At 44.5% G+C, this 12,457-nt stretch overlaps 1 protein-coding gene across 7 annotated transcripts in view; it reads right to left on the reverse strand.

The window, feature by feature from the left end:
- The window catches only part of LOC108702278 (collagen alpha-3(VI) chain), a 94,485-nt gene extending 83,347 nt beyond the window's left edge, over positions 1–11,138 (reverse strand). For 3 of the 7 annotated variants that reach the window (XM_041578649.1, XM_041578648.1, XM_041578646.1), the window contains exon 1: positions 10,912–11,137. The gene's annotated coding sequence lies outside the window, so the exon portion shown is untranslated. The other 4 variants (XM_041578645.1, XM_041578643.1, XM_041578650.1 and 1 more) reach the window with 3 other exon arrangements.
- Between the last annotated feature and the right edge of the window lie 1,319 nt (positions 11,139–12,457).

Below are 12,457 nucleotides of genomic sequence, written 5' to 3' on the forward strand. Positions count from 1 at the left end.
TACAAAATGTTACGTTTTCATACAAAACTCTGTCACATGCACAAGTGCAGACCTTAGAGGGAACATTGTCGCCATGCATGTATTTAAAGTTAAACCAGCCAGCCTATTTTGACCAGCCTATTTTGTGGCCACACACCCTAATTACAATGTCCATTTTACAATATTTGGCAGGTTATGAAAGTCCAAACACATTTCTTTGTTTTCTTATGTGTTTACAGCTGTACTTATGAAGGCAAATGGACTTTTAAGTAAATTGTAACAATTGTTTCTTTGCTTATCTTAAATTGTTACAATTGTTTCTTTGTTTATCGTAAATTGTTACAAAAGTACCTAAGTATCTATTCTGGGCTCTCTGCCAAAAGCCAATCAAGTTAGAAACTTTGTATCTTTTTCTGACTGTTCAGTGCAGGAGATCAAAGAGAAAGTTGGGACATTCCAGTAACAATCTGGGACTGCAGGTTGAGCTGTCAAAATCGTGACAAACGGTACAGTTGGGAGGTATGGCATGGGAATTGGCATGTGGGTGATTTAAAAAGCTAGCAAATCTCACACATGTCCCCACTGCTTCCAAACCCATTGCAATGCAGCTGGACAGCATGACACCTCTGAAATCCTGCCTTTGTGGTCTTTCCACAAATCTGGGCCTGACTGTCCATAAATATAACAAGAGCATCACTTTGAATGATATAGAACATGTTGATACGTATATGTATATAGTGGTCTGCAAATATTAGTTGTTTCAGAATCGGTTCTTGATGTTCCAAACATTTATACTCTGCATGAGCAATAAGAACCATAAAAAGGAGGCCATACCTTGTAAGTCCATCTGTTTAGCCTGTAGGCCAACTGGTTTGAGAGAGTTCCCCATCAGCCTGTGTATGGCCAACTTTTCTAATTACATAGCTTATATTTTATATCAGCTCTATATATAAAATATTATAAATTAATAACACCTTTTTTAAGACTTTTTAATATTTAGAATATTTAGATTTAGAATATTTACTCCCTAATGGTTTATTGATTTTTAAATTTTTTGCCATTTCTCTTTGAAATGTGTCAGTGAGGTTGCTTCATTTGCTTTTGTCAAGGTAAATTGGCATCCAAGGGTCTTTGCTTTGGGCCAGGCAAAAAGGGAATTAAGCACTGGTGTGCATTCAGCTTTGTAAAATGAGTAATTCACAAACTGTGCCCAGAGGGGTTTGCACTCTCAGACACTTGTTTGGCTTATGGGAGCTAGTAAAAGCATGACTGTAAATTCCATGTCAGGGATAGCCAGCTCTCCAGCTCTTACAGAACCATTTATAGGATTGCTGAGGATGCTCTAAAGATTCTGAGCCAACTGGAGGCCCAAGGATGTGGCCATTGAAGGAATAATTTATTAACCTAGTCTGATCAAAGTCCTTGCAGACTTTTAGTAGGACCTCATCATTAATATAACCAAGCCCTCAAATATAAAGACTAAATAAATCAGCCAACTACTGGTTAAAATCTACACAGTAAAAAATTGTGCTGTTATTTATGGCTCACTGGGTTTTCCCTGCTCTGGGCACTTTTGGGGCAAGAAAATGCTAAGCCACATGCAAAAGAACATCCTCAATCTTTAAGTAACTGGCTTAGACCTAGATTTGGTGGTCCTTGCTCTTATGAGATGAGTTGTGGCAACATTGTATAAATAAATAAATACATTAACTCAGCCTTGGTAAAGTTGGCCGGAATTTTCCAATAGCTACAATATTTAATTTAAAGAGATACTGACACCTGAAATTAAACTTTTTTTTACATCTATTATAATATTGGCTTTGCAAGCTACTTCTAACTTTGCCATAAAGTATTTGCATGATGCTTTTACATTACCTGTCTGATCCCCCATGTTCCTGTATGAGGGGGCTGCCATATTTGTGCAGCAGGAGTCCGTTAGCATTAGAAACTGTAACTAACAGGCTGAGATGGGACAGTCAGGTTGGCAAAGTCAGAGTGTCAGAGAGTCAGGCTTAGGAACTTCAACTAACAATTATATACAAAAACAAACCTCTCAGCAAAAAATGATCAACATGACCTATAGGTAACATTATGGGGCAGATTCACTAACTTCGAGCGAAGGATTCGAATGAAAAAAAATTCGAATTTCGAAGTATTTTTTGGGTACTTCGACCATCGAATTGGTTAAATTCGTTCGAATTCGAACGAAATCGAACGATTCGAAGTAAAAATCGTTCGACTATTCGACCATTCGATAGTCGAAGTACTTTCCCTTTAAAAAAAACTTCGACCCCCTACTTCGGCAGATAAAACCTACCGAAGTCAATGTTAGCCTATGGCGAAGGTCCCCATAGGCTTGCTAAACATTTTTTGATCGAAGGATTTTCCTTCGATCGTTGGATTAAAATCCTTCGAATCGTTCGATTCGAAGGATTTAATCGTTCGATCGAACGAAAAATCCTTCGATCGATCGAACGAACGTTTAGCGCTAAATCCTTCGACTTCGATATTCGAAGTCGAAGGATTTCAATTCGAGGGTCGAATTTCGAAGTATTTTTAACTTCGAAATTCGACCCTTAGTGAATCTGCCCCTATATGTACATTCATATGCTAAAATTCATTTTTTAGTGTCAGTATCACTTTAAGTAGTCAGCATTATAGGTACTGAACAACAATCCATACAAATGCAAACACATACAGCTATATATAATCTATATAGAACAGGACATTTTCTATTGCACAACAAAGAACAGCCGGGGCGTGACACAGGCATGAATAAATACTAGTGATGAGCGAATTTATTCGGCAGTCATGGATTCGCAATGAAATTTCACATTTCGCTTTGTGCAAATTTTTTCCACGAAACTACGTCAAAAAATTGCTGTGGAAAAATTTGCGAAAAACAAACATATATAAGATATAATGCCCATTGGACTTTAATGCTTTTGAACAAAAAAAGTCACCCTAAGGAAAAACTCCCATTGACTTTAAGGCATTATGACAAAAGTCTGAAATGAGAAAAAACGCCCATTGACTTTAATGCATTAGGACAAAAACGTCACCATAAGAAAAAACGCCCATTTACTTTAATGCTTTTGGAGCCATAAAAATTGTTACACAAGTAAAAATTGACTCTCGTAAAAAGGCCCATTTTTCACCATTGCGAGATCTAAGAGAAACGGGACAGATTCGCTCATCACTACCAAATACCTCCCAAAGTTGACTATGGATAGGTTGACATTTCTATATTACTGCACATTTTTTAAAATAAATATTTATTGTTTCTCTTGCCTAGATTGGGGGACACAGGCACCATGGGGATAAGGATCCTGTTGCTGGAGGATGGACACTAAACAGTTAACGAAGCTCCTCCTCCGGCACTGGGCTTTATCCCCTGCCTACTTCCTGTAACCCTCAGTTTTTCTTTAGTGTCCTCAGAAGGAGGACGGATACTTTGGCAGGGAGAAGTGGTATAGAGGCATTCATGTACCATGCCAGCTATGGGGGTCAGTGTTACCTTTTCCAGAACCCCCCCAGCCGACATCATCCTAATTTTGAGGTTGATTAATTATTTTGTGCCCTTTAGAGCCTTCCCGCTCCACGGAGGTCTGCAGGCTGAGACTCCCCTCATTGCCCTGTGACTGCTGGATCCCGCTCTACGGAGGCCGCCCCAGTGGTCTGTCCAGGGTCAAGGCACCAGCATTGGGCACTATTCGGCTGGCGTGGAGGGGTAAGTAGCCTTGTCTCTTCCCCCTCCCCCCCCCCCCCTCTCTCTCTCTCCCTTCTCTAAGCAGCTTCCCAGTTGCGGCAGTGATAGGGTCTTCTTGGCGCAACCCTTCGCGTCCATACCGTTATGAATGTGACCTCGCCCTTACCTCCTCACTCTCTCTAGTGACGCGGCCGCCATGCGACGCGGCCGCCATGCGACGCGGCCGCCATCTAAATTAGTCTTACCGGGTATTTAGTTATGGGCCGTGTAAGCGCGGCCGCCATGCGGCGCGGCCGCCATGCGGCTTTTCCCGTGCGGCCGCCATCTTAGTCTTGGGCCGTGTACTCAGGAGGCGGTGCGCGTCCGCCATTTTTCTTGTGGGCAACACAGGCGGCATCCTCTTCCTGTTTCCGCCGACATCAGCGGCGGCCATCTTGCGCGCCCTTTACACGCGCACTCGATCGGAGCCTTCCTGCTGTCTCTGTGTGAGAGCCTGCAGCCGCTCAAACTGTAAGTTTTTTCTTACAAGACTCCCTTCAATCTCTTAGCTAGTGAGAGGCTTATCCTGTCCCTTTTCTCTATTGCAGATAACGCCACGACTGCTTGAGGGAGGCCTCTTATTCCCTGCCTACTTCTAGGGACATAATAGTCAGGAACTTAGCCTTAGACATGGCTGACAAGGTGGACACTAGATCCACTCTTAGGCACAAACAGGCTGTTTCCTTTTTTGCATGCACTGGGTGTAAGGCCAAATTTTCAGGCGCTTCTGCTGAATCTTTGTGTGTATCTTGCCAGGAGGGTTCTACCCCTGCCATTTCCCAACCACATGCCACCCTACCATCCGGCTCAGCGGCAGCTTCGGCTAGCCAGAGTAGCTCGGATTCTGAGCTGGTGCGAGCGCTAACCTTATCGCTGGCAGGACTTCAGAACCTCGCCAGGATACCGGAGACCTTAGACAAGGTACTCGAGCACCTATCTGGACAGCCACCCAGGATAGGAGCGCAGGCCCAGGCGGCCACTTCTAAGCGACAGCTTCCTTCCCCTCCAGACTCCCCAGAGGAGCAGGAAGACTTTTCCGGGGAAGAGGGCCAGATTCTCTCAGGGGACGATTCTGATCAAGAACAGGATTCCCCTCGTTCCCATAAAGAGGTAGAGAACCTTATCCAGTCTGTCCTTCAGACTTTAAATATTGAGGACTCTGTAACTGCTGCTGAACCAAGCAGGAATATCTTCAAGAGACAGAGGAAGTCTACTACAGTCTTTCCAGCCTACGAACAACTGGAAGAGATCATTAAGGCACAATGGAAGACGCCAGATCGTAAGGTTCAACTCTCCAGGCGTTTCACTCAGTCTTACCCTTTCCCACAGGAGTGTATTGACCTCTGGTCCTCTCCTCCTTCTGTAGACCCTCCTGTATCTCGGCTGTCCAAGACCACAACCATTCCTGTGGCGGATGCAGCATCCTTTAAGGACCCCATTGATCGACGGTTAGAAGGTTTCTGCAAGGCCATCTTCTCAGCAGCAGGTGCGGCTCTACAACCAATCTTCGCAACTGCATGGGTGTCACGAGCGATGGAGGTCTGGGTCGAGCAGGTTGCTCAGCTCATTGGCTCGGAGGACCCATCTACTGATCAGATCCTGTCCCAGATCGCTGACGCAAATGCCTACATCTGTGAGGCAGCACTAGATGCCGCTAAACTGATTGCCAGAGCCTCGGCTCAGTCCATTGCTGCTAGGCGCTTTCTATGGCTGAAGACTTGGTCGGCAGATATTACGTCAAAGAGATCGCTAGTAAGTCTCCCCTTCGGCGGAAAACAACTCTTCGGGGCAGAGCTTGATAAAATAATATCTCAGGCTACTGGGGGTAAGAGCACCCTCCTTCCACAGAACCGACCCAAGCGTCCTACTTTTAAGAGGAGGCCATTTCTCCGGCCCTTTCGTCAGGGACAGGGGCAGAGACAGAGGTCTCAGACAGATAAACACCAGTCGGCGGGTCGTCCCAGGTTTCAGTCCAAGCAGAGCTCCAGCTGGTCTGCAACTCGACATGCCAACAAGCCCTCTCAAGACAAGTCTTCCTCCGCATGAGGGGGTGCCCACCCCCGAGGGCATCCTCTTAGGCGGCCGCCTAAGACACTTTCGGGAGGTGTGGGAACAGCACGTACAGGATCCCTGGGTGCAGAAGATTGTAGCCCAGGGTTACCTCATAGACTTTGTTCAGATTCCCCCACCACGGTTCTTTGTGTCCCGCCTGCCACCAAGGGAACCCAAGCGCTCTGCATATCGATCTGTCGTTCACGACCTTGCAACCTCGGGGGTCATACAACACGTTCCTCCCTGCGACAGAGGTCGAGGATTCTATTCCAACCTCTTTATTGTACCCAAAAAAGACCATTCTTACCGTCCTGTATTGGACCTCAAGAAGGTGAACAGATACGTCCGCAAACAACATTTCAAGATGGAGTCGGTGCAATCAGTTCTTCTGTCCCTAGACAAAGGGGATTTCATGGCGGTTCTCGACATCAAGGATGCATACCTCCACATACCAATTCATCCCAACCATTACAGATTCCTTCGGTTCTTTGCCGCAGGAGAACATTGGCAATTTGTGGCTCTTCCCTTCGGACTCTCCTCCGCTCCGCGAGTCTTCACAAAGGTTATGGCGGCGGCCTTGTCAGAGCTGAGACTCCAGGGAGTGGGAGTCATTCCATATTTGGACGATCTTCTCATCAAGACCCCGTCTCTGTCCCAAACCTCAATCCACCTTCAGAGGGTGATGACAACTCTATCCCAGCTGGGTTGGCTCATCAACCATCAGAAGTCAGTATTCACACCCTCACAACGGACGGAATACCTTGGTCTAACGCTGGATACATCCCGGGGGAGGGCCTTCCTTCCCCCGGACAAGATAATTTCCTTCCGCTCTCGGCTCTTAGCCATTCAGAAGAACACGTCCATACCGTTACGAATCGCCATGAGAGCCCTGGGAACGATGGTAGCCTCCTTTCCAGCAGTGCCTTATGCTCAGCTTCACACCAGACCGCTGCAGAGGCTAATACTGCAGCACCAGAAGAGGGTCCACGGGAACCTGGACCGCAGAATACCAGTGACGGGCACAGTTCAAGATTCCATGTCATGGTGGCTTCGACCCCTGACGCTACAGTCCGGGAAACTCTTCCCCAACCACTCGTGGACTGTAGTCACGACGGATGCCAGTCTCCAGGGCTGGGGAGGGGTCCTCGACAACCTCACTGTTCAGGGCAGATGGAGCGCAGAGGAAAGCTCCCTTCCCATCAACATCTTAGAACTCAGGGCCATAAGGCATTCCCTATCCCATTGGACAGCCTGCCTGAGGGGTCGGCCGATTCGAGTACAATCAGACAACATGACGGCAGTAGCCTACATCAATCATCAAGGAGGCACAAGAAGCCAGGCTGCCCTAGCAGAGGCTCGACAGATTCTTCTTTGGGCAGAAGACAATGTACCAGCGATATCGGCCGTACACATTCCAGGTGTGGAGAACTGGGCAGCGGATTTCCTCAGTCGCGAGACGGTGGACCAAGGAGAGTGGAGCCTTCATCCAGAGGTGTTTCAGGAGATCGTGGCACGATGGGGTGCGCCAGAAGTGGACCTGATGGCCTCTCGCTACAACAACAAACTGCCACGATACATGGCAAGAAGCAAGGACCCGTTCGCGATGGCAGTGGACGCGCTCGTCGCTCCATGGCCATTTCGAAGGGTGTACGTGTTTCCTCCCCTGGCCCTACTTCCGAGGGTCATCAGAAGGATAAAGGAACAAGCAGTAGAAGCAATCCTGGTAGCTCCCTTTTGGCCCCGAAGACCCTGGTTCGCGGAACTCATGCTTCTAGCAGCAGAGGCTCCCTTCCGCCTCCCAGTCAGGGAAGACCTGTTGTCACAGGGACCGCTGTTCCACCCGAATTCTCCACGGCTGGATTTAACGGCGTGGCTCTTGAAGCCCTCATCCTTTCCAACTCAGGGGTTCCCACGGAGGCCATACCTACCTTGATGAAGGCCAGGAAACCGGTGTCTGCTCGCATCTATCACAGGGTGTGGAAGACCTTCATTACTTGGTGCGAGAACAACTCGGAGAACCCACAGGTCCTGCATGAGGGAAACATTTTGCGTTTTCTGCAAGAAGGCTTGAATAAGGGTCTGGCCCTTAGTTCTCTGAAGGTTCAGGTTTCGGCACTATCCATCTTGTTTCAGCATCAGTTGGCGTTGCGACCTAACATTAAGACCTTCCTTCAAGGCGCTCTTCGGCAGGCACCTCCATATCGTCATCCTGTCTCTCCATGGGATCTCAATTTGGTGCTGTCTGCTATGCAAGATCCTCCATTTGAACCTCTCCGGGAGATCCCTCTATATACCTTAACATTAAAGGCAGTGTTTCTGTTAGCAATCACCTCGGCCAGACGGGTGTCGGAGCTAGCAGCCTTGTCATGCAAACCTCCCTTCACTGTATTTCATGAAGATAAGGTGGTGCTGCGACCAACTCCAGAGTTCCTTCCCAAGGTGGTATCGGATTTTCATATTAATCAGGATATGGTGGTGCCGTCCTTTTGTCCACATCCCAAGTCGGCAATTGAGAAGAAGCTTCACACGCTTGATTTGGTGCGCACATTGAGAGTTTACATTTCCGCGACTAAGAGTATCAGGAGAGTGGATAGTCTCTTTGTCATTCCTGAGGGTCATCGCAAGGGCCTACGCCCTTCTAAGGCTACAATCTCAAGATGGATCAGGACAGCCATCATCAGAGCCTATGCAGCGAAGAGTAGAACTCCGCCGGCAGGAATCCGGGCTCACTCCACCAGATCCCTCAGCACTTCTTGGGCGGTTCGTCACCAAGCTTCCGCTGAACAGGTTTGCAGGGCGGCAGTGTGGTCCTCAATTCACACTTTCTCCAAATTCTATAAGATACATTCCTTCGCTTCAGCAGAAGCAGGCTTTGGGAGACGGGTTCTTCAGGCTGTTGTTTCCTGAGCCCGGGGGATTATAGGTCCCGCCCTCATGGGTAGCTTTGGGACGTCCCCATGGTGCCTGTGTCCCCCAATCTAGGCAAGAGAAAATGGGATTTTTGTACTTACCGTTAAATCCATTTCTCTTGTACTACATTGGGGGACACAGGCCTTCCCTCCCTGTCTTTCAGTTTAATCATTCTAGTTCTAGTTCAAGTTTAAAGGGGGTGAGGTTTCTCCTCTGTTTGCAAGTTGACTTCTCCGGGTGGTCCTTCCTTCTTCGGTCAGAAAACTGAGGGTTACAGGAAGTAGGCAGGGGATAAAGCCCAGTGCCGGAGGAGGAGCTTCGTTAACTGTTTAGTGTCCATCCTCCAGCAACAGGATCCTTATCCCCATGGTGCCTGTGTCCCCCAATGTAGTACAAGAGAAATGGATTTAACGGTAAGTACAAAAATCCCATTATTCCAGCTTATTCACACAGCATTTGGCTGCTAAATAATTTAATGTCATGTACTTTAGGTCATGTAACTGCTACAGGGTTTATGATTTCAATGTGTAGAGAGGAAAAAGAGAGAGAGATGGTGATCACTTTGGTAGCACCGATAGTTAGTAGCCTTAAAAAGGAGACGGGACATGGTCCCAACAGATTCAGAAGACAGGCACTAGGAGTCTGCAGAAAGGGGTATATAGTATATATCATATAAGTCCAAGGGTTGCCAGCACTCTCGATAAAGTTATTTGAATTTGCCTGGGTGCAGTGCCAATAAATTATCCATAACTACTACATGAAGGTCCGCACTCTCAGGACTTATAAAAATCATAATATTTATTATAAATGACTAACGTTTTGGTGAAACGTTAGTCATTTATAATAAATATTATGATTTTTATAAGTCCTGAGAGTGCGGACCTTGATGTAGTAGTTATATATATACTGTATATATATATATATATATATATATATATATATATAATATAATTCATAGCAATATACTTTAAAACATCTGTAGATACAACTGTACATTTATTCAGTATTACCCTGCATTTAATATAACTTATTCGATTTCCCTAAATCACATACATTGTATTTTATTAACACTATAGTCATTACGTTACTCTTCATTTCTAACTTTATGCCAGTATGTTACACTGCATCTCACTGTAAACCACAATGGAGCTAGTTAGACTCCAGTATCACTCATTATATTTAGAATACAATAATGTTGGTCAAGACGTTCTTCTTCTGCTAAACTGGAATATAGCAAATGACTGTACAGTGATATATTAATAAATTGCTCTGCACATCACCATAAATTCTGCTTCTCATTCTGTAACTGTCCTTATGAATACATTACTCTACATTATACCGATATCTGCATACCATGGGACAGCTATGGAATCTGTTATTTGGAAATTGGTTATCCAGAAAGCTCAGAAATACTAGAATGCCATTTCCTGTCGAGTCCCATTGAAGCAAACAATTCTTATTTCTTGATGGTAAAAGTATTTTAATGTTCATATGTTTTAGTAGCCTTAAATTACAGAAAGACTCCTTATCTGTAAAAGCCCAGATCCCATACCTGAATGCTATTACATACTTTCACATTACTCTCAACCCCTGTTTACTAGTCCTTGTGGGAAATACCTAAATGCCTAAATCACTGATAAATACTGAACTTTTGTGATATCTGCACACAGCAATGGAATACTCTGCATCCTGCCTGTCCAACACAAAAACTGTATCTCGCTGCACAGACAAATGAATTGTAATACAGAATCAATATTTTCCATTTCAGAACTTATATCATCATAATGCATTTTAGTAATAATAATAATAATTATCAATTGCATTTAGAGTATAGCATGTCACAGTCTTGCCCCATTCTATAGCTGAACATACTGCACATCCCCTACATGAAGCTACTCCCCTTTTTCTACCAAGTGTAGTGTGCTGGCTGCTAGTGTTAATTATACACTGCTTAGCTTGCATTTCAGTCATGTATTACTCTGCATTATTGCATTGCCTATTGCATTGTGTATTCACTCTCTTTGTTTAACTGCCTTTTTTAATGAGTACCATTTCTGTTCACGAGAATGCAAAAACTTTTACCTGGTTTGGTTAATGATGATGTGTGAATCAATATCTGTGTATTGTGCAAGGGAATTTCTGCAGTTAAGTCTCGAGTAAAAAACGTTACTTTCCATTTAGCATTAATATACTGCCCATCCCTTCTGTTCCCCCATTCATACCCCTGAGCTGAATTGATAGTAGGTCACTTATCAGCTTCACACATGCATGCCAGTCATGGTCTTCTCCCAGGACACTTTGGGTGCTCTACGGAAGGGGTGTTCTTGCTTCCTATAGGCTCTGATGAGGGGGTCTCAGCTGGAATAGAAGGTAGCAGATCAGGACTGAAAGAGGGAAATCCAGCTCCCCAGAATCCCAACCCAAAGTGGGAAGCAGACATGGAACTTCCCTCCCTCTCACACTCCAAACCTGCCCTTTTCTTCTCCCCTCCCAGCCTTGCTCCCATCTGGCTCCCATCACAGGTTGATGTCACTCCTTTTCTTTTTTAACCCTCAAGCTATTCTGGAAATTTTAAATCACTACTACTCTCTAAACTTGTGCAAGTACAGGTATGGGGAGAAACACATTATCTAGAATGGTCCTTTCCATGGAGCAGTTCTTTTTAATGATTTCCTTGATTTCTCTGTAATAATAAGACAGTACACTTTACTAGATCTCATAAATCTATGTTGGTGCCATGTTTTTAATAGGGTTTTAAGTATGGTCATATAAATTATGGAAATATTTCTAATCCAGCAAACTTCAGGTCCCAAATATTACAGATAATAAATCCCATACCTGTAACATAACGGAGTTGTTTTGCAGCTTTCTTCTATCCTCTGCTGCAACTGGGTCTGATAAATAAATTCAAATAAATACCAAGATAAATAAATTCAAATAATGTTTTTTTTCCTTGGTCACGTGGGATGCTTGCCACTGGTATTACTGGTTATCCTGCTTGTGTAGCAGAGAATGATAGTTTGAAAATTCTTTGAAGCAGGCACTCAAATGAAGGCAATCTTCCACCGGGTTATTAAATAGAAATAAGGTAATTTATTGTGTTTTTTACGTGTTTCATGTTACACACACATAGAGAATGATAGTTGCCATTGTTATCTGTAAGTTCCCCAATGCTAGTTCTGTGCTTGTCCTGCTCAGCCTCCCACTTGCTTTTGTCTTGCATTTCCCTTGTTGGATCTCTCCTAATATGAGTTTAGAGAAAGTCTCTGGAAAGCATTTAGAAAAAAAAAAAACTTGGCAGCTACAGTATAACTATTGCTCTATTTGGCTCAAAATGTGGCCTACATGAAAAGTAATGCAGAAGCAGGAATGGTTCTTAAAGGGCCACTTTGTCTAAATTGCAACTCACTAACCATTGTTAGCTCTGACAACTTAAAAGTCAGTAATTATTCACATAAGGCAAAATTATAACGATGTACAATAGCATGCAGTCTTTTATATAAAGATATGTATTTAGGCTTACTTCTTTTCAGGTGTGAACTTCCAGAAAATTCCATAAATCATATTACCATCTAAAATATACTATACAAACACTTGAAAAAGAGCTCCTTGCTCGAAAGATGTAAAAGCACAACTTTTGCAGCAATGTTCTGTATTTGACCAAGTTCTTAGCAACGGCTATTTCTACTAAAATATACTGTATGGGTAATTGGGAGGAAATGTCATTTTTATGGTACAGAATGCACCCGGAGGAGGCCCATACGTTGC

Source organism: Xenopus laevis, chromosome 9_10S (assembly GCF_017654675.1).
Source record: "Xenopus laevis strain J_2021 chromosome 9_10S, Xenopus_laevis_v10.1, whole genome shotgun sequence".
NCBI lineage: Eukaryota > Metazoa > Chordata > Amphibia > Anura > Pipidae > Xenopus > Xenopus laevis.